Genomic DNA, 24,452 nt, shown 5'->3' with positions numbered 1-24,452 from the left:
CCTTAGGATGTCCATTAGGATATTATTTCCATAAGGAAAATAGCGTTTTCCACCACTATGTTAATTGGAGGGTTACCTGTAAGAGTCGATGTTCAGAAGCAGCTTTGATGTGTTCAGGGAATTGGTTTAGAAATCGATATTTTACCCATCAATGAAATATTCACAGCCATTGACAACAGTGATGATAATGACTTTGTTGCTGATTTGTTGAGATGACTGATTAGTGGACCCTTTTAAAAATCCCTCATATTTTTATAATGCTACTTGTGCGTTAACTTTGGTTTTAATAGTGTGGTATCTCCACTACCAAATGTAAAATGCATGGCTAGTGGGAAGCAGCCACATAGCACAGGAAGATCAGCTCAATGCTTTGTGACCACCTAGAGGGATGGGACAGGGAGGGTGGAAGGGAGGCTCAAGAGGGAGGGGATATATGTATACTTATAGTTGATTCACTGTGTTGTACAGCAGAAACTAACACAACATGTAAAGCAATTATACTCCAATAAAGATGTAAAAAAAAAAAAGAATAATATTGGTTTCCCAACTGTTAAAAAAGAAAAATAGTGTGGTATCTAGAAACAGGTCCTCAGGTGCTTCTCATCTCCCTTCATCTGAGTCTTGACCTGTATATTTACGCTTGGTTTAACCATCTGTAGCTGGTTCTTGGCTTGACTGTGATGCTTTTCTCTCCATGGCATGTAATATATCATTATAGGAAACGAGTCAGAGGATAGTAGCAATCAGAAATAAGAAAACAGAAATAACCAAAATTCTAGTTACAAGTTTCCGTCATTAGATATAACATTGTTAGGTTTATTCACTTGATCAACATAGGTCTAGTGAACACTTATTTAAATTTTATATAAAACAACAACAATAAAGTTTTATTGAAGTCTGATTTGTACCATATCAGGCACTGGAGTACATTGGTGACCCAGGCAAGCACGGTCTCTGAACTCATGGAGTTTATATTCTAATTGGTGAAATAGATACTAAACAAATAAATATTTTTCAGTTTCTGATGTGTACTATAAATGTAATAAAAATAGCAATTCACAGATTGGCTTATATTCTTCTGAATACTTTATCATGCATGGTATTCGTTTTTTTCTCTTATTCAAAATTATACCATACTCTTCCTATTGCTAAGCCCTTTTTCTATCTCCACTAACCAAGATATAATAAATTTCTTTCTAAATAAAAAATAAGCTTCTACAACATCATTATAATCACTTCACAATCTATAATGTCATAAAACTAAAATTATTCCAAAATACCATCTTTTTGGAAACAGACTGTTTCTCTCTTTTCTATATTATAAGCGTTTTTATAATCATCCTTACAATTAAAATATACATACATCTTAATTACTGCATCATTATATTTTCCAAAGGGAACATTACAGTGTCATAAGTTATCTCTTGATAAATTGCAAAATTGTCTTCTAGAAAAATTAAATCATTTTCCCACCAGAACTATGTAGAAATGCTTATTTTCCTACAGCCTTGCCCACACTAGTATTTAAATTTTATTTTTAGTTTTAATTCTTAAAAATTCTTTCTGGCTTGTCTGACATTTCAGGCTGCTACGCCTTTCACCATCCTAGTTACATGCTTCTCATTCTCAGCCTACTGCTTTCAGATGTCATTTGGACACTGGTCCAAGGAGACAAAATTGTGCTTCCTTCAAAATAGGTTCAGGACTTGCTTCCAGCTCCCTGTCCTGAGAAATGAAGTTTCCGTTTCTGAAACATTTCTTTTACCCACCCACTAATTCCTGATCTTCCAACTTGTCAACAGTTAACCTTGGACAAAAAAACAGACAAAGGAGATTTTAATTTTTGTTTAATATCCACGGAGAGATGATGATGTAGGTACAGCGAGTTCTATTACTCAGAGCTGTAAATTTCATGTGTCTAAGTTCTTTAAAAGTTTTCTTTTTTTCTTGTTACAGCAGAACTCCTTCACTTTCTTCACTTTCAGTTAACTTCAAAATTGATGCCTAGGATGACTGCCAGTAATATTATATCACCCCATATGTTTTGCTTAATTACACTATTTCCTAAATTCATTTTTTGAAGTAAAAATTTTTCTCCACCTCGTCATCAAAACATTATGAACACTCTCTGTCACACTGAGATTAGAAGATAAAAACCGCTTTTTAAATTATATCTGTTTGAAACATTTCCAGAGTTTGGGTAGGGGATGATAAATCATCCTGATCATTTAAATCCGTGTTATAAATCACAGGATATCTGAATCTTATGGTACATGTCATTGAGTTCATCTAAATGACAAGCCCTATAAAATCCTAGTAAGTTTTAGATGTCTTTCAGATTTGAAGTATGTTTTCCATTTACAGTCTGTTAAAGCTCAGGTTACTTTTCTGCCAATATATTTGTGTTGATTCTATGCGTGGTTCATGTTTCAATATAAGAAAAATATCTGCATCTTATTAATAGTTGTATAATACAGAACATTTAGATGCATTATAACTCAAATAGAATACCCTCTATGGAACCGTATATTTCTTTTTTATTTTTACATCTTCAACAAATCATAAATGATATTGAGGTCACTGGAATGTGTTAAAATTATATGTCAAAAGGCAAGTGAAAGGTTTGCTAACAAAATCATGTCGCAGATTTCTTCCCTTAATTTATCTTACTTCTTTTTATCACTTAAAAGAATAGGATGCAAGAGGAAGGAGATATGGGGATATATGTATATGTATATGCATATGTATATGTATAGCGGATTCACTTTGCTATAAAGCAGAAACTAACACACCATTGTAAAGCAATTATACTCCAATAAAGATGTTAAAAAGAAAAAAGAATAGGATAAGCATCTAATACACATCACCAAGCTTTAATGTGAAAAATAGATGCCCATTTTTACTAGTGTGTTTCTCCATTAAATATTCTATACCTTCTCTAATATTTGGCATAAATCTGTACTCTTATATTTAAAACTTCCTCTAATTCCTCTCCCACATCACCCCTTATACATCCCAATTCTTTTAGTTTAAGTAATTAAAAGAATGCCTCTGAAGGCAAAGTAAGGGTAGTTGCAGAGATGTAAACAAATCTTTATTTTATTTTTTTTATAGGTTGCATTTTCATTTGTTTAAAATTCTATTTATTTATTTATTTTTGGCTGCGTCGGGTCTTCGTTGCTGCGCGCGGGCTTTTCTCTAGTTGCGGCGAGCGGGGGCTACTCTTCATTGTGGTGCATGGTCTTCTCATTGCAGTGGCTTCTGTTGTTGCAGAGCATGGACTGTAGGTGCCCGGGCTTTAGTAGTTGTGGCACTCAAGCTTAGCAGTTGTGGCTCGTGGGCTCTAGAGTGCAGGCTCAGTAGTTGTGGTGCACAGGCTTAGTTGCTCCGCGGCATGTGGGATCTTCCTGGCCCAGGGCTTGAACCTGTGTCCTCTGCATTGGCAGGTGGATTCTTAGCCACTGTGCCACAGGGAAGCCCCAAGTTTTTTTTTTAAATATAAAAATAGAAGGGACATTTTGCACCAGAGGAACAGAAGTGTTACATTTCCTTAGTAGTAGGGTATATGATAAAGAGAACAGGGAAGGAAATTATAAACATGAATATGCTCAATTAAATTATTCAGAGATTTCAAAACCAAGGTCTCTGAAGTGTATAAATCAATAAGAAAAAAGATCAGAATAGGGCCAGGAACAATTTTTATGCTATAATATGAGAAACTCCTACATGGTCTTTGATGTGCTTCAAGATAACCCTGTAGATAATGTGTGAACAAAAAGCTGCTTCCACAAAACATGAGATAGGACCCATATTTCTGGGTCCTATCAAAGATCAAGTGGACAGAATATCTGGGTTTAGGTCCCAGAAATCTGTACTTTAATAAGCACATCAAAGACTTTCTAAGTAGTTGAAAACTACAAGCAAATATGTTGGAATCCGATTTTTAGAAAATGTAGAAAAGTTAAGAATATCTTCGAGGTTGTACACCTACGTGACCTATTGGAACCCCAATATAGGTCTTTGATTACCAATCCACTGCTCTTTCTACAATGCTAGACTGGATATATTTTCAGATTTTCTTGGTTTTGATATTGATCTCCAATTCTTCTCCTTTATGCCATCTAGTTAGAAAAGGTGAGATATGAGAAAGAAAGCATCTGGTACAGGACCTTGTACCCAGAAGACATTATGAAGAAACTGAGTGACTGATCAGTGCTTTGTGCACAGGGCTTCACAAAGTAGGGGCCTGAGGGTTACTGTCACAGCTCGCACTGGTAATTTCAAACAAGCAGAGCAAAGGTCAGTCACCAAATATCTATGCAGAAGAGGGCTGTCTTGGAGTATAAGGTATTTGAATTGAATAAAAGCATTCCTTAACTATACACATTTTAGAACATCACAGATGAAAAGTATGAGGTTGCTTTCTTTAAAGATAATTGTGAACGTTACCTATTTTTATCATATCATTATAGACCTCCAATAAAAGGATAAGTAAAAAATAATAAAACTAAGTATCTCTAGACTGACAGTTGGATCATTGGTAAAGGCTCAGAATTACCATTGAGACCATCATGATTGATGGGCGATGCATTACAAAAAAAGAAATAGATACAGTACAAAATTACCTTTCCCCAGATCATAGTTTCATGCAATGTGCTTACTCCTCTGACTTGAGGTAATAGTGAAACCCACTGAGGGCATGAAAGACTGCCAAAGGGTAATAAACCACTGCTTCCCTCTGCCTCTCCCACTGTCCCCTCTTCTTCTCTTTCTTCTCTTTGTCTCTTCTATTCTCTACCTGCTGTGTATCACCTGGTCACATGGTCATGAGCCAGGAGTATCTTTGTGGTTGCTTGAGGTGGTACGTGAGACTAGATTCAGGATGGACAAGGGGGTCATCTTGTGAGTTGGTCCAGTTGACTTTTTTATCTGAGAGTCTCAGAGAAGGAATCAGCAGGAATCTGAGGTCAGCTATTGACAGACTATTTAGGAAAGCATCTATGATGAAGAAAAATGAACAAGTAACTCTCAGAAGGAAGATTTATCTCTTCCTTCACCAGCTCTTCCACTCCTAGCCATCTCCAGGTTACTCATTTGTCCTGCCCTTCAAGATAATTCTTAACTGAAGGTCAATGGCCTGCTCTGTTCCCTTAGGAGAAAAAGGTTATTCTGCCAGGAAGATTCATTGTCTGTAAATAAATGAGAGCTGTGTTCTTCATCTAGCCAACTGGACACAGGGTGACCTGGTTTTCTGACATTTTTATCTTCCATGGTTGTCATGTCTTCAAAACTTCCAGAAGCCTGGAGCAATGGGGCCCTGAACCACCTTGCTGCTGTTATTCCATTTTTTTCCAGACATATTCCCAACCCTTCCCATACAAGATGACCAAAATTTTCTTGCTTCCATTTTTATCTCCTCTATCCTTCTAGATACCTTAACCCTACCTTAACCCCTTCCTTCTCTTCCTTGTCTTGCCTGTTTCAGAACAATTTAAAATATAAATCCATGTTAAGTCTCTGATGCAGTATTTCCTCTTTCCCCAGAGTCATTTGTGAATCTAGATCCTGCTGTCATGTGTCTGTTACAGAAATAACATTTCATTTTAGTTTCCCTATGATTTGCCTGGAGAATCCCTAATCAAATCCCATAAAGTCCCTCATTCTGGAAGACTTGGTTTGGGGGACAGAAGGCATAGCTCTGAGCTCCTGTAGTACCAATTCTTTGTGACAGGTACAGTGTAGAGTTCATTAAAGGGCCATTCCATCCTTTCATATGAATCAACATTGCAATTCTTTTTTCATTTGGGTTGTAGCATTGCTGTTTAGACCTTGTTTATTATTGCTGGAGGTTCAAAGTCAATGTTCACCTATTTTGAAATTAAATACCCTGCTATCCTCTACCACTGTTGTTTCCTTTATCTCCAAAGAATTATTGCATAGGCTTTTTTTTTCCTGGCTTGGATTCTGTCTGTTAAATTTTTCATTCAAAAAAGGACTAGAGCTGAAGGATTTGTGATGGAATCAAAACAAAGTTCATTCTTTATCAATATTCATTTCAGTTTCCCCATAAATCTTCAATGTCTCTTAAGAGCATCTATTTTTCTGACCTCTATATTTTAAAGCAAAATGTTTTTGAATTAACTACCTAAATCTAAAATGACTTGTAATGAAATTATTTAGTTCAAGACAAGCACCATACATAGGATATTATGCAGAAAGTGATAAAACATCCATATTAATTATAAAGTGTAAGTTTCCATTTATCTGTGGAATATTCCAACCCCCGTTGAATTGATTATGCAGAGCAACTATGGAAGGCTATGTAGTCTATCTCTGGATTACATCCTGTCTTTGTGTAATTTTCTTTTTCATGATTTTGTCTCATCATCCTAGTAAAGCTACATGCTCTCTGAGAGCTATGTTCTCTTCTGTTACAACCCATTATACCTGCCTTTATTTTAATCAAGTGACTAGTGGCTGTAGTAGATTAACTTACTGAGATCTCATTTCTACTTCCATGGCTAGATTTTCCAGGACAACAGCTAGACCTTGGTCCTCTATTCTGGCATGGGGCATGACATTTTGTGAGCACTCAGCAAATTGTTCTTGTCCTGGAATTATATTCAAGACAAATAATTATTTTTCTCTCCCGGTGGAGCATGGCACATAGTAGGTATTCGACAATGTTTGTCATTACTTTGGTTTGCTTCTCCTGTGTATAATTTTTCAGAACAATAAATCTAGATGGTGCATTTTTTTCTTTTTACTATTTAAAGCTTAACTGTAAATGAAAAATTATAACCAAGTATTTAAGCTGAGAGCTGCTAGAAACTCTTTAACCTTATCAAGAAGAAAGGTCCATGTCTTCAAGAACACTCTAGATCACCTGAATGGTTTGTGTCTTAAATTTTTTAATTAAGTAATTCATTTATATTTTTTTAATTTTGATAGATTTTATTTTTTAGAGCAGTTTTAGGTTACAGAAAAATTATGTAGATTGTACAGAGTTCCCACATGCCCCCTTCTTTATCACATATACAAACACACACACACACACACACACACACACACACACACACACGATTTCCCCTATTATTAATATCTTGCGTTAGCATGGTACATTTTTTATGATTGATAATAATTGGGGAACCAATATTGATACATTATTATCAACTAAAGTTTATAGTTCATGTTGGAGTTCACTCTTTGTGTTCTAAGTTCTATAGCTTTTACTAAGTGCATAATGTCATATATCCACCATCACACAGAATATTTTCACTGCCCTAAAAATCCCCTGTTCTTCTGTGCTCCAACTATTCATGCATCACCCCCTCACTTCCCTAACTCCTGGCAATCGTTGATCTTTTAACTGTCTCTACAGTTTTGTCTTTTCCAAAATGTCATATATTTGGGAATCATCAACTACATCATTTTTTCATATTATCTCTTCCACTTAGCAATATGCAGTTAATGTTCCCTCATGTCATTTTATAACTTGATACTTCCTTTCTTTTTATCAGCGAATACTATTCTATTGTATACATATACCGTAGCTTGTTTGTCTCTTCACCTACTGAAGAGCATCTTGGTTGCTTCCAATTTTTAGCAATTGTGAATGAAGCTGCTACCTCTCTGGTCAGGTTTTTGTGTGGATGTAAATTTTCAACTCATTTGAGTAAATTTTTTTTCATTTATTTCCCATTTTATTTCTGCTCCTGCTAATATATAGTGAATGGTGATAAGTTTTGTGACTTCAGATACAACAATTTCCAACATGTGCCTAGTGAAAATAGGGGAGTTACAATACTGGGAAGTCTATAAACTGTAGTTTGGGCTCTCAGGCGAAATATCGTTCAGTAGTTGGGTCGGTAGGCTTGAAAATAAGATTGTGTTCAAATACCGTGTTTTTAACTTCTTACTCCAAGGTCCTAGAGAAGTTGCTTAACTTTGCTTCAGTTCCCTCACCGCATCTCAGAATGGGGTGATAGTGGCATATCACACCTTTGTTTGATGCTTAGAAGAGATAATATGTGTAAGTGCTAGGAGCAGTGCCTGACAAAAGTGAGCTGTTCTAAGAGGGGTTATTATGTAGGTGTAGATCTTCTTCCATAGATCAGTTATGTGAATGGAATAAAATTTTAAAAGTATCAATCTGCTGATCTTCAGAAACAAATAGACAAAGCTTGTCATTTGTTCATGCATTCCCATCACCTATTTATTGAGTGTTACTATGAGCCAGAAATTATGCTGATATTTGAGATATTGAGAGGAAAGACAGAATCCCTGCTTTCAAGGAACAAACACCTCCAAAGAAGCAAGGAGGCCATTTCCATGTACTGTGAAGGAGATCTGGGGGTTCATAAGGAAAAGTGACATTTTCCTGACCTTTGGCACACAAAACTCCATTTTGCACAAAGACTGATTCATGGACTCCTGAGTCAGACAGAGTTGGGTCCCAGGCCGTGCTCAACCACCACCTGCCTGTGGATACTTCTGTAATTTCCTTATCATTTCCAAACATCGATTCAATTTTTTAGCTATATATTAGACATTTAAGTTACTTCCTAAGATAGATGTGATGATTAGATGACATAATTAATACATCGCCTAATACACAATTAGTGCTTTAAAAAGATTAGCTATTGCTATTAATCTGTGGGTTTTCATCCAATAGTTTAGATAAATTCTAAGTTGTAAGAAACAACTGATTTTTCAAGTTTCCTGTTCACAGGGTCCCTAGCCTTAGAGAGATAATTCTAAGTTTAGGATATTCTGAACAACCTGTGAGCAGGGGATCAACAGATCAGAAATCTATTTTGGATTCAGTTAATTTAGGTTAACACTCAAGATTTAGCTGCATTCCTTGTTTTATTTAAAGAGACATGCTTGATGCTTCTGTAACTGTCTTGTACAGCTAAACACTGACAGAAGTGTGATGTCTAAATTAATGCCAGCCATACTAATCAAAGGTTATTTGCTTTACTGTTTAAACAGATATTATTCATGGCATGAGCTGATGTGTTTTGATTTTTCAACATGTCAGCTCTAAGATCAGAGTGGATATTTTAGCCTTGTGATAACTCCCTATAAATAGAGGCATACATGCTTATTGATGCAGTTATAAATTGTCATTTGGGATCCTTTGACCCTGGCAAAAATATAATGACCCTGAGTTAGAACATGGCACTAGGCTTGACTTCTGTCTGTAACACTCTGTAAGCCAGCGATTCTTGGCTCAGAGATGCTATTATTTTCCTCTCATCTTTTTGTAGGAAACCTTCCTCCTTATCTGCACGCTTGGATTCTTGTCCTTCTCCTAACTGTGCACGTGTTCCAGCCACCTAGAACAAGGTCCTACTGAAGCCCTAGCAGGTAGGCATTAGTAAAACACAGAACCTAGCAGTACAGTCCAGTCTGATAGGTTTTATCAGATGATCTTACCCTCTAGTCTTTAGAAGTCTATATTTAGGGTGTTAGTAAGGAAGGTATAGCATGATGATTATAACCAACTCCTTGGACCTAAGATACGATATTACTCTACCTGGATTAAAATCCCATCTCTGTTGCTTACAAGGTAAAATCTCGGACAAGTAAATTAGTTTCTTCTTATTTTAAAAGTGGGTAACAGTACTCCAGAATAATTATTTGAGGCATACATGAGATAATTTATACATATTTAGTACATGGGAAAAGAACCACATACCCTGCCCACAACCATGAGTTCTTGATGACCAACCCACCCCCAGTATTCTAAGCAGATTAGTATAATGCAGAGATGGGGTGTGGTGTGGAATTAATGATTCCCTGCTCTGTTCTCAGTGGCAGTGTACTTTTCCTCTGTGCCCTTAAATGACTCCATCACTTTGCTTTCTGGTGGCCCCAGTAAGTTCTCCCATGTTTAATGTGCCTGCTAGGATCTCCGATTTAGGTCGTTTTTCAAAAATCCTCCTGCAGCTCTGAATTCTCCCCTGCATACCTTCGGTTTACTAAATAATTAATGACCCATTCTCTCTTTCTCCTTTCATTCACATCCAGTAGTTAGTACCCAAAGTACATGTCAAGGAAAAGAAAAAAACAAGCTTCAGCTCTCCTCCTCCCTCATACCCTAAGAAATTGGAGGACAGTACTAGGATGAATGTAAAGCAGGTGAACATATGAGTGAAAAATATAAAATAAACATATTGAGCATGTCTTGGTCACTCAAGAAATGGAGAAAGGCTGAAATCTGGACTGTACAATATCTTGTCCTTTGAATCTCAGGAAATACCTGAGTTGACACAAAGCCAGAAACATACAAATGAGACTTGGTGGCATAAGTAACAGTCTCAAGCTGAGTCCGTGTGCACACTAAATTTATGTGGCAATTTGCACAATTCCCCAGGATCAGTTCAGGTTGCCTCCCACCTCCCATCTGGCCCAGTTAGCAGATTGCTATTAGTATGTTAATGAAATGCAGACTGCCAGCATTGGAACTTGGTACCTGGGTGTTCACTCGTCCCTAATACACGCTGCGATGCTGTCTCACTCAACTATAAAATTGCCAGCAATGGCAGGAGGCTCCCAGTGAATTCTTTCCTCCACAAGATGTTTAGCCTCTCCTGTGACTCTGAGAGCTTGTGAGCTTGGGAAAGGGCAATCAGGAAGAGTGTCTTCAGTGTTTTCATCCTGAATGTCCAGCTTCTTAGCCGAGGTAATAGCTTTTGTAGTTGGCCACATCAGCCCATAACCCTTTTACAGTGTACTTATGGGTGCCATGAGCTCAATAAAACCAGGGCAATTGAACTTTATATAATTTCTTCTTTAAAAGAGGTATCACATTTTGAAAGGCCCCAAGGAATTTCCAATGCATCAAGAGACAGGTAGCCTGATAATACATCTTGCCTGGGCCTCCTCTTTCACCCACTTTTATACATGAGAATGCGTCTAATTGGGGAAAAATCTGTCTTTTCAAATGAAGGTTAAATAAGTCAGCAACTCTCAGGGAGAAGCAGACCATTTGTAGGCTACTTTTTTCCATGCATGTTTTACTATATGTATAAAATAAGATCAAGGGTTGAGGAGGTCTATTAGGGGATAAAAAATACTTTTATGAGCGGCCATATTTCATCCTTGAGTCAATCATGCTGTAATGAGCACCAAGTGCAGGAGGTAAAATGAGATGGAATGTTTGAGGCAAAAGGAAATCTTGGTGGAAATTAACTTGGCCTCAAAAGAGCCTTTGAAAAACAAAATGCCAAAAGCAAGCCAGTCCAATTGCAGATTTGAAGGACAGCATTCAAAAAGGAAAATAAATGCAAATATTATACCAATCATTTACAAAGTTACTTTGGCCAAAAAATAGAATGAATTCATTTAACTTGACCTACTACCATTGCTGCCAGTAAAATCATGGTTAATTTGCTCCCCCATACCTTTTTCTGGCACATGCACTATCCCTTTTGATCCAAATATGATCACAGCCTTGGGGAAGCTGTCACCTTCATGGAAATAAAGGATCTTAGGTTTGCTCTTATATCTACAGCAATCGCTATGAGAGGGCCCCCAATTAAAGGAGTAAATAAGAAGTTAGAAATTAAAACCACATAAGGGGAAAATTAATGAACACTTTACCAAAAAAATACAAAACGAAAGGAACACATGACTGCATCTATCCTTAGGTCACTATCTTGTAATTCCTGCCAAGGAAGTGTCAGAAGAAAGTGACAAATGTCCCAGGAAATCTGTGGGCATCTGAATCAAATTTTTGACCTCTTTTAATGAGTATCTCTATCAGGAAATGGGGAGATTTTATTAGGAGAGGTGACTCATTCAAACTCAGATCAGAAATCTCTGTCTTTTTAGTATTATTAAATGGTTTTATTGTATATGCATTGTACATCAGTATATATAAACTGATATAAAAATAAAAGTGAGGAAAACTGGGAGAGAGAATAAGAATAAAAGAAAGGTCAATTTTATGTGCTTCTGTTTCTCCAACTCTCCCTTTTGTCTTTTGGAGAAATGCAGAATTTTATCTTGAAACAAAAATATGCAAATAATGATATCCAAGATACCTCAGATATTGCTGGGTAATAAAGTGCATCGTTCACTAACTGCACATTGAAACAAATCAGTGAGTCAACAGACACAGATATATATGACATCATAATATGGAAGAGTTTAATTAACTCCAGTGGAACTTGAGACCTTTCTAGAATGATTTACCCAAGGAAGCAACCCACTTTAGAATTATGTATGTGGGCTTTCCAATTTAAGAGTAGCTGATAAGCCCCATCTGGTAAGAGACACTTTGCTATTATTACCACATATTTGTTTATTACATTTGTATAATATTTTTACTTCAAAGAGCTTGAAGTGTTATACTGAGACTTTGGCACTTCTGATATCATAAAAATAAAAGGGAGGAAAACTAGACGAGAGAATAAGAATGAAAGAAAAAGGAATAAATGATGGAAAGGATAATAGTTGCGAATAATTGCTAATTTGAATTTCCTTTGGAGTGCTTATAGTACCTTGCAGCCTACCAGAAATACTAGTGGGAATAGAGGATGACCCAACGTAATTGAACAAACTCAGTTATTTTATAGCTATATCATTTAATCTTCACAACACTCTGATAAGGTAGGAATTATTGCCTCCACCTTACAGCTAAAGAGCCATCTCTGGGAGGATTGATGAAATCAACCAGAGTCCAATGACTGCTCAGTGGAAGCATCGGAATTTGACCCACGTCAGTCTGATTCTCAAGCTCAAGAAGTTTCTATTACCTTCTCCTTGTTCCCAACACAGCTGGATTTTTCAAGATATTGTCAAATGCTAGATTGAAATGCTGAGAACATCTTAGGGACCATTTGGATATCCCTATTTACTGCCTCATGACATAATTCGCTCCGGTAGTTTTTCAATTTTCTAAATGTCCCTGAATCTTAATCCCTCTGATGTATGTTCAGAATAACTTGAGTTAGATAGATAGGGCTTGACAACTCCAATGGGAACTCCCTAAACAGAGGAAAAACTTTTCTCTGTTTTAATCGGTGTTTGGTTACTGATACAGCTTTCCTTGAGATGACAATGTTTTTTTTCCCCCAGCAAAAAAATGAATCATCATTCTCTTAGACTGGCTTCTCAGAGTCAGAAGGAAGACTTTTCAGGCGTCACCACTAAATGGCAGGAACACACATCTGTTGCCCACGTGAGCATATATTAGAAACTCACGTCTGTGGAAACCCACCCGTGCCTCTGAGAATAACTTTGAGTACAGTGCTGTAAGCGTTTATACTGAAGTATTGTTGGACAGATGATATAATTAAATACATCTATTTATATTATGCTGCCAATTTTTGGAAATACACCTAATTAATACATAAAGTAATACACAAAAGAATGTGGTAATAAATAATTGGGGTTTTTTAAGATTCTGTTAATTTTGAGGGATGTGTCACTAGTGATTTACTTTTGCTTGGGGATTTCCAGAATTTATTAAAAGGTACCCAGTGGAAATCTAGTAGATAATGAATTGTTTGTAGAAAAATATAATAAACCTGTCAGGAATGGGTTTCTAGTTTGATTAAAACAATTCCTTGTGACCAAAAAAAAAAAAAGAGAGAGAAAAGAAAAGAAATGTTGAGAATACATCAACTGAGATGGTCTGACTCTAGAGAGATCAAAATGTAGGAGCTGAAAGAAAAGATCAAGCATAGGAAGTCTATTTTTTCATCACATCTGAAGTATCTATTTTAGGAGTCTTAGTATTCCTGCCAGATGGTCTCCCAACAGAATAGTATAGTGAGAACAATTTGAGTGTTGGACCCACCAGCCACAAGGTTGAATCCTGGTCCTGCTATACATTTGGTGCATAACCTTGCAAAAATTACTTAATTTGTCTAAATTCATTTTTTTAATCTATATAGAAGGGATAATAATAGTACCTACCTCATAAGACAAGATCAAATAAGATCAGATAGCAATAGGTATAATTGCTAGTGTTTAACAGTACGTTTTAGCTATAGTAATATGCAATATTTTTATAAACAAGATTTTGTACGGTTTTGTTTCCCACTCCTTCCCTTCCCCTAATTTTGATTCTAAGAATTCCTATTTCCACAGCCATCCACTCTACATCCCCATACCACTATAAAGCAAAGATTTTCCTAGGGGATTCCTGTCATATAATGTAACTTAATTCTAAGAACACACAATAGCTGAGAACCATTTTGTCCAAATGTTGTGGTAGTTTATTTGGGGGCTTCAGTAATTTGTTCTCTAAAGTTGTAGCATAAGAATCAGGAGCTGATCATCGACACAATGAATAATTTCTAATCATATATTATTGAAGACTGCAGGACCTTAATCCAGTATCTCAATGCCCAAAGGGTGAATTTCTGCAGAACAGCTAGATTCAGTATGATGCCTGGCCAGTGGTATAATAGTAGTAGCATCACTGAGAGAGAACCATTGATGGCATAGACATGGCTTAGTCATCAGCAAATGAGGGCAGACTCGAGTTTCCAAGCTCAGACACAGCAGCCTACTCCCTACACTGCATATTTCTGTGTGCTCCAGCTGAGATTTACTTATCTTCTTTATCTGCTCTCATGAAATACTTGTTATGACATGAAATTATCCAGCCAATTTTTAAGCCTAGAGACAATATTTATTTGACAGGGATAAGAAATGCTAAAAGTTAATAGCAGATTTCAACACACTAAAATCTCCTACCTTTACATTAAATATACTGTTGTATTAAATTTCTCCTAGATGACAGTTATTCTACAGCAAGATTATGGAATAAAACTTAAAGGCAGACCCAACTGGTTTGTGACAAATTTATGTCATAAATTTGTATTGCCCAAATCAATTGTGTCCCTCAGATTGGACACATCTTTTTCTACTTCCTTATCACCAAGATGGTTTAATTTATTTTTTCATTTTAAAATCAGCTTTAACTATCCTAGCACATTACTAAGTGGTTAATGCTTTCCTCAGCAAAGACTAATTCTTCTCTCAAATCAAATTAATCCATTGGTTCAGGCTTGTGGATGTTCATTCTTTTAACCATGGGATTAAATGCGTATTGTACAATCATTCATAGCCATGGGATACTGAGACAATGATTGAGCAGTTGTCAGGGAAACAATGTGAATATCCAATCTATTGCAATATTCAGCTAAGTGCACACACACACACACACACACACACACTTGCAATAGCTGTCAATAAGTTTGTAAAATGCGTGCTAGGTAGAAAGAAGATCTTTTTTCTCTTCAAGGGCATTACTAATTATGTGTGTGTGGGTGTGAGTGTACGCATGTGTATGTGTATGTGAACACAGATTTCATTTGCATTAAATTCTCATCATGCTTTCTGTTCATAGTGATAATATTTTATGTTTTAATGGTATTTTTCACAATAGAGCCCATTGAGTTAGATAAGTTTTCCATGAAGTGTGTAGCAGATACTATTATTGAAGATATTTATTCTGATGCAAAACCAGCAGAGAAATTTATAGATTAAAAGACAGATACGTTACATGTATTTAATCAATTAATCATCCCAACAAGCTATAGCCTTATAATGGAGGTATTATTATCTCCGCTTACGTGTAAGAAAACTAAACCATAGAAATGAAGCAATTTGTCTATGGACACACAAGTATTAATTATGCCCAAGTATTAAGAACCAAGTACACAAAAATTAATATTTGTGCTCTGTTATTTCTCTGAATCAAACTTTAAACCACTGTATTATACTGCTCTCCTACAGCGTCTGGCTTCCCTGCCTTGTTTTCTAGATATTCCTAGTACATACTTCAAGCAGATAAGAATTTAACCATGAAGTTCTGAAAACCAGATCAAAAGCAAAGGATTCTATAGAAGATTCTATAGAACCTCAACCACCACAAAATCCTTGCCTAATTGCTGTAGATTTTAATCTTCTGATTTGAGTTACCTCTATCTGGAATGCCTGTTCTACTTATTCTGAAAAACTCCTACTCTCTCAAGTTTTAATTGAAGTGTAGCCTCCTCTGTGAAACCTTTCCTGATCTGAGAAGAATGTGTTCTTTTCCCCTTGTATCTTGCACATAGCTTCACTGAAGTATAAATGCATTGACAATTAGTTTCCTTAGAGTCTGTAAATTCTATGGGGTGTGAGGGGCCATTTTTTAATTGGCACAGCACAGTGGTTCTCGAACTTCAGAACATCCCAGAAGCATCCAGTACTCTTTAAAACACAGATTGCTGAGCCCTGCCACCCAGAGATTCTAATCCAGTAGGTCGGAGGTGGAGCCCACAAATTTGCATTTCTAACAAGTTCACAGTTGATATTGATACTGCTGGTGTAGACCACAATATGAGAACCATTTATGCATCAGCTGACACACTAAAACATTTTAAAGGAGCCTCTTACTCTATGGCTTTCATTCCTCAGAACAAGTTGCTGCTAAGTTTTTAGTATGAAGAGTGATGAACTTGTAATCATCAGGTATGAAACTGATTCCCACACAGAGAGAATGGAGCATCAGAAGAGATTACAGAAATATACTCCAGGGTTTGTCTTTCTCTCCAATCTTCCTAACCAGTTATTTCAAACTGAGAGTAGGAAGTAGAAAGGCAGACTTTTAGCTTTGAATGAAAAAAAGGAACTTCAGATTTCTGTGCCTTCTGCTTTGAGTCTTTAGGTACTTTGATGCATTTATCCAAAATACAAAAACTCATTTGTTTGCCTTATTTTGGTGGGGTAAATATCACACAATAGGAATTAGACTTGGATTTTAAGCATTTTATGGAAACTGTTAGATATAAAATAGTTGTGTGGGCCTACATGAAATCAAATTAATTAATCGGTGTTCTTCAATAAAATAGTTCCACATTTTGTGTTAAAATTGGATTGATATGTTTTATTTCAATGACCAAAATGACTGGTGGGATACCTATTATTTAGACCCAGTAGGATGTGCCCCTCCTCAAACTTTGTGTTAGGATCGCCTATAAGTTTCATACCCATATCTAAGTATCTTTGAGCTACCAAAGTTCTTCATATTTTTTTTATCTCCTCTCCTCTTCAAATTGCTTTTTATAGGGAAGCTTCTAATGTTAGTCATTTTCACTTTACTATGACTTTAAGTCCTACTGTCTCCCTTGGTATTTGTTTGAAGTTTAATTCCTCATTTATAACAGTTAAATAAATCAAGGCTTTTGTACCTGTCAAATACCTGTCAATAAAGAAATGGGAAACACACAAATGCACCTACACACAAACATATTTTATTTCTAACTCCATATATTTATGAATCCCAACTCCATATCAGACCTTCCTTGAATTCTGCAAAAGCAATTGTGACAGGGGATTTATAATCAGTTATTATAGCACAAACATGGCTTGTGTGTTTGATATTTACTTCTGTGTCCTTTCACAACTAAGAGATATAATCAGAATTATTAACTCCAAATTGGAAGGGACCTTTTTGGCTGCCTAAGCCAGATCTACTACCTAGGAGGATGGATGAGAATGCAGTCACTGAATAGTGCATAAGATGAGGCACTCACTCCTCTGCAAGGCTATCCAATCTATGGTCAATAATTAATTCTAGAAATATATTTCTTTTAATATTATAAAGTTTGCTCCCTCATTTAATTCTAGTTCTACCTCATGGAAATACATTTAACATCTACACCCCAAAGACTGTCTTTTAAAGGATGAGTTAATATTAATAAATCACCTTTGAAATGACCTCATATGGCCTTATTATGCCTACAAGAGAAAAAGTCCTAATTTAATTATTCATGGAAATCAGAATTTTTGATCAGGTACTTAAATTGTATTTGTAATAATTTTCTGTGATGTCCCCTAAAGTTAATTAAGAGAAATAAGTCATTCATGAAACACTTTCAAAAGGAGATCCAAAGATCAATGTTTCTAGTTGTCTTGCATCAACCCATTTCTTGGAATATGATGTGAGTTGATACACTTTGTAATGGAATGTCTAGATTTAAAGCTTGGTGCCTTACCAAGTGAATCCAGAATATAATGCTCAAAAACCTAACAGGCATTAGCAAAAACATCGTTTATTGCTGTGTACTGAGTTTCTTATATATCACGGCAACTCTGAACTACTTCATCAGGTTTTCGTAACTTTAAATGGCCGCAAAGTTTCTCAGCCACAGTAGGACTGACTTTTTATAGTGGATAATTCTGTTTTGAGATCTGTTCTGTGCATTGTAGGGTGTTTGGTAACGTCACTGGCCTCTACCGACTAGATGCCAACAGCACTTTCCCAATTCCAATACCTGAAAATGTTTCCAAACATTGATAATTTTGCCCTTGGTGGGAAAATTATTAAAGAATGGTGTGTCCTCTTGTTTTCTTTCCTCTCAAAAAGCCTCCATATACATTTTGCAATATATTCATTTTTCTCTGGAAATCTTTAGGATGTGTAATGTCAAAATTTCTCCCAGAAGAAAAAAATAATAATTATATTCTAGTCTGTAGACTATTCCAATACAGAAATGCCAAAAAGTTAGACTCAAATCACTGAAATAGGAACTATAAATTTGAAAATAATCAAATTTAGTGAACCTCCTTATTCCCCACCCTACCCAAAATATAACAAAATTAAATCATATAATACAATTAAAGAAAAATGTTACATATATGGCCCACAGAGAAATGTACACCAACATTAAGAAATAAGAAAGTAACCCAGACGTGGGTGGGAGAAATATTGTGATGGCATAAATTACCCACAGCTGAGAAGGTGCCAATAATAGGTCTTTTCGTAGTGATATACGTTATATAACACATACTGCTGTCATCATCATTATTAAATAATGAGCTGTATCTTTTTCCTACTGTGTAGTTGTGGACATGGAGAGACCCAGGCAAGGGTAAGGTAGCAAGCATTGATGGCAAGCATTGTTTGTCATTAGATTCTGCCAAAAATTTTCAAATCAAGGCTGTATTACTGGCCTCAGAGGCCATCAACTGTAGCTCAAAACCATGATTTGAATAACCTCTTCTGTTTTTTGTTCTTGAGTCTTCTCATTGGCTTACATTCTTATTGGCTTCTCACGTGCTATGCTATTTGTGAAACATTAGACGCATGTTGAGGGTTTGTAAATGTGATTTTGGAAAAGAAGATCTGCTAATGAATATATAATATAAAGCCTGCCCAGTGGTTATGGGCACTTGTATTTCAGAGGAAAAAAAATCATGAGCAAACCAACATGATATATGAGTTGAGAACCATGACCTTTCTGGTATTTATTCGTCCTGTCCTTCAAGGAATCTCCTAATTTTCTCCAGTGGCTCTTTTATTTGCTACACATTTTTAATGCCAACTAGCCTAAAGATGCAGACCACTGTGTGGCTAAAAGATATTTCACTCTCTCTCCCCAGATACACACACAGACACACCAAGACACACGGACACACACACACAGAGGCATTGAAGTGCTCACACTGTCCCTGTTTTTGTCTCTGGGTGCTAAGGAACACTAGCAAATTCCCCTGCTCACTTCCAAGTCGGTAACTTCATCAAGTCGTTACATGCCAGGCACTAAGCTGCAGCATCTGGCTGCAAAGCTGTTTAATTTCTCTGGGAGTTTATTGGTTTAAATCCATGACTAACAATCATATAAAAAATATGGCAAAACCAGATGTCCTTAAACTCCTATAGTTTTTTTGAATCTGGAGTACATTCCTCTGCAGTTTCTCAAAATTTCTCACACTCCACAGAAAGTCGAACAGATTTCTTCTCTGCTCTGCTCTGTTCCTTTCTGTGTTTCCGTATAGATGCACCAGGGAATTGGATCTATAAGACCTTGACCTGGAAAATTTCTAAGAAGTTACTATGCTTGAGGCTGTTGACTACAGCTCCATCTCAGCCTTGGAAAGACTGACAAATGGGGTTATCATGAGTGGATATTGTATTATTTTAATCTTGACTTTTTGAATCATTTTTTAAGCCATGACTCTGCAGATGAGGTATATTTGTGAAAATAGATACAAGAAGTAAAATGACAAAACATACCCTTAATTATCCTTATCATATCACTAATAATTACTTGGTTCATATCTCTCTTTCTTACATAAGAGCATTAGTTGATAATAGTAACAGTGATACTCAACAACCTTCCAGGACTGTCCTAAAAACTTTAAATAAATTTAATCATTCAAGATTAAACAACACTCAGATAATTACTTTTATTGTCCTCATTTTAAAGGTAACTGAGGCACCTAGAGATTAAGTGATTTGACTAATGTTCATAGCTGAGAAATAAAGACTGAGATTTGGAGCCAGACTTCCTGGTTGTGGAGATTATGCACTTAACTCCCATGCTTTTCTCCCTCTATACTCCCAAATGTTGGGAGTTTGGTGAGGACAGGAACTGTCTTTCTGTCTGTATGCATACATGTGGGTCTCTTTCTGTGTGTGGTTATTCATGATCAAATAAATGAGAGATCAAAATTATTCCAGAAAATTTACATAATTATGGTGTGGTCACAATACATTTTGTCTGAAAATATTTAAACTTCATTAGAACCTGCTGCATATTTGAAGGCTTGACTTTTTATATCTACCCGTCTCTAGCCTAGTTGTATGCCACAGAATGTCATACCTTGGCCAAAATTATTGCATTTTACTAATGTAGATCTTGTGCTTCTTATAAGGAAAAAGGCTAAGTAGGTTCCTAAGGTAACTTTGTGAGCTACACTTATTTCATCCAAATACTGTGCAGTATCAGGGAGGGTTTGTTGATTTGTACTTTGTCATTATTCCTTTAAAAGTTTCACTATCCTCCTTGGTTATATTCCCCAAATACCCAACACCTTATCTATTTGGATGGAGTATGCTACCTCTATCTCATTCACAGACAGTACTTCAGTGTAATCATTGCTGTTGAGGAAGGAGTATTGGAATCTGTTTTCCAGTGTTATTTTTCCACTTCTAAGATGATATGTTGCTAATAAAATGGAAAGTGTGTTACCATGTATGACTACAGAGCCTTAAAGTTAATATTTAATAACTCAGTCAGCTATATGGCTTAGAAACCAATCTGTCACCTGATTCTATTACCAGAAATTTCTGCTCAACCAGAAAATATCTTAGCAATCTCAGGGTATCCATAGGGATACTTCTTACAGTTTTTTCAAAAATTAACATAGGAGTTTAGAGTGTAAACGTATTTGCTTTTCAGCTTTGTGACTTTGGACCTTCCACTAAGCCTCCGTGTGCTTCAGGTTTTTTCATTTGTAAGATGAAATTGAAGAAGCCATCTCAAAGTATTTGGGGTTTTATTTTCTTCCCATCATTAGAATTCAAAGGATGCTGAAATTCACTGCCTGATGATAAATGGGGCACTTAAAGAGGTAAATATAGTACCTTGATTAATAACATAGTAGCATTTTGTACAGGATGGAGAGGAATCTTGGAGAGATTTAGTAAATTTCCTCCTTTCTGATTGTCCTTCTTTCTGCTATGCTTGCTGGGTATGAAATGAACTGTTCCTAAAAAAGAATGTCTGAAATTTCAGAGTAAAACATGATAGGAGTATAGAAGAACTTGATAATAATCCTTAAACCTTTATGCTTCCCCAGGATCTTTGTTTTTGTTTTGTTTTTGCTGACATCCTCTCTGTTTTCCTGGCACATATTAAGTATTCAAAAAATTATAGGTATTAACAATTTTATGATATGAATCTGTATGGAGAAAGTTGTAGTCAGAAATATAAAAATCAACAAAACTGATTAACTCCATTAAACAATATGCAATTTGAACTTGGGAGCTGTAACTATTTTTCATCCATCTCTGTATTTTTAGAATCTAACACAGTATGTGGCACAAAATAGGAAATAATAACTGGATATTGAGTGGAAGAATAAGATAAATGCTATCCATGAGAGTCAGGAAAAGCCTAAGAATAACAAACACAATCATCAGAACCACAACCACAAAAAACAAACATTTATTTAGTAACTTTCCTGAATGTTTAGCACCTTCCATTCATCATCACAAAATGGTTGTATGATTCTCATCCCCACGACCAATGAATGAGAATTACTATTGGTTCAGCTTGTCAATGCTTGTTGTTAACTTTTTTTTAATTTTAGGCAACCTTGTGAAGAGATAATGACATATCCTTCTGGTCTAATTTGTATTATGCTGAATGCTAATTATTAGTGTGTCATTCATAAGTTTACTAGTTCTTTGGATATTTCTCCTTTGGAAAGTGCTTATTAAATTCACTGCCTATATCCTATTCCTTTTCATCTATTTTTTATAGAAATATAGTTGACTTTCAATATTATAGTAGTTTCAGGTGTACAACAAAGTGATTCAAAAATTTTACAGATTATACTTCATATAAAGTTATTATAAAATATTGGCTATATTCCCTGTGCTGTACATTAAGTACTACTATCTTATTTCTTTTTTTACCTAGTTGTTTGTATCTCTTAATCCCTTTACCAATCTTGGGGTAGGCCTCACTCCCACCAGTAATCACTGGTTTGTTCTCTGTATCTATAAGTCTGTTTCTATTTTGTTAAATTCATTCAATTGTTTTATTTTTTAGATTCTACATATAAGTGAAAACATACACTATTTAGCTTTCTCTGTCTGACATTTGGCTAAACATAGTACCCTCCAGGTCCATCCATGTTGTTGCATATGACAAATGACATTCTTTTCAATGGCTGAGTAATATTCCATCATATATATATATATATATATATATATATATATATATATATATATATATGCCACATCTTCTTTATCCATTCTTCTGTTGATGAACACTAATGTAGCTTCCGTATCTTGGCTATTGTAAATAATTCCACTATGAACAATGAGGTGCATATATATTTTCAAATTAATGTTTTCATTTTCTTTGGATGTATTCCCGGGAGTGGAATTTCTGGATCATTTGGTAGCTTTATTTTTAATTTTTTGTGGAAACTCTGTGTATAGTGGCTATATCAGTTTACATTTCCACCAGTATTATACTAGGGTTCCCTTTTCTCCACATCCTCACTGACACTTGTTATTTCTTGTATTTTGGACAATAGCTATTCTGACAGGTGTGAGGTGTTATCTCATCGTGGGTTTTCTTTGTATTTCTCTGATGAGTAGTGATGTTGAACATCTTTTCATGTGCTTGCTGGCCATCAGTATGTCTTCTTGGGAAAATGCCTATTTAGGTCCTCTGCCCATGTTTTTAATCAGGTCGTTTATTTGTTTGTTTGTTTTTTGATATTGAGCATTATGAGTTCTTTATATATTGGGTTAGCCAAAAAGTTCATTTGGGTTTTTCTGTAACATCTTCTGCAAAAACCTGAATGAACTTTTTGCCCAAGCCAATATTTTGAATATTAACCTCTCATCAGACCTATCATTTACAAATATCTTCCCCCATTCAGTAAGTTACCTTTTGTTGATTCCTCCACTGTACAAAAGGTTTTAAGTTTAAGTCCTGTTTGTTTATTTTTGCTCTTATTTCCCTTGCCTGAGGAGACAGATCCAAAAAATATTGCTAAGACCTATGTCAAAGAGTGTATTGCCTAAGTTTTCTTCTAGGAATTTTATGGTTTTAGGTTTTACATTTAGGTCTTTAAAATCCATTTTGAGGTTATTTTTGTATATGGTGTGAGAAAATGTTCTAATTTCATTCTTTTACATGTAGCTGTCCAGTTTTTCCAAAACCACTTATTGAAGACACTGTCTTTTCCCCATTGTATAGTCTTCCCTCCTTTGTCATAGGTTAATTGACCATATATGCACAGGTTTATATCTGGGTTCTGTTTCATTAATCTATTCGTTTGTTTTTGCGCCAGTACCATACTATTTTAATTACTGTAGTTTTGTAGTATAGTGTGATGTCAGGGAGCATGATACCTCAGCTTTGTTCTTTTTTCTCAAGATTGTGTTTGCTATTTGGGATGTTTTGTGGTTCCATATAAATTCTAGGATTATTTGTTCTACTGGTTTCTATGAAAAATATCATGTGTATTTTGATAGGAATTGCATTAAATCTGTAGATTACTTTGGGTAGTATGGACGTTTTAAAAATATTAATTCTTCTGATCCATAAACATGGGATATATTTCCATTTACTTGTATCATCTTCAGTTTCTTTCATTAGTGCCTTACATTAAGTATAGGTTTTCGACCCCTTGGTTAAATTTATTTCTAGGTACTTTATTCTTTTTGATGCAATTGTAAATGGGATTATTTTCTTGGTTTCTTTTTCTGATAGTTCATTATGAATGTATAGAAATGCAACAGATTTCCATATATTAATCTTCTATTCTGCAACTTTACTGAATTCATTTATTAGTTCTTAAGTTTTGTAGTGGACTCTTTAGGGTTTTCTATATATAGTATCATTTCATCTGCAAATAGTGATAGTTTTACTTCTTCCTTTCCAATTTGTATGCTTTTTATTTCTTTCTCT

This window comes from Delphinus delphis, chromosome 8 (genome assembly GCF_949987515.2).
Source record: "Delphinus delphis chromosome 8, mDelDel1.2, whole genome shotgun sequence".
NCBI lineage: Eukaryota > Metazoa > Chordata > Mammalia > Artiodactyla > Delphinidae > Delphinus > Delphinus delphis.
The sequence above is the reverse complement of the archived record's forward strand: the minus strand, read 5'-3'. Positions refer to the sequence as shown.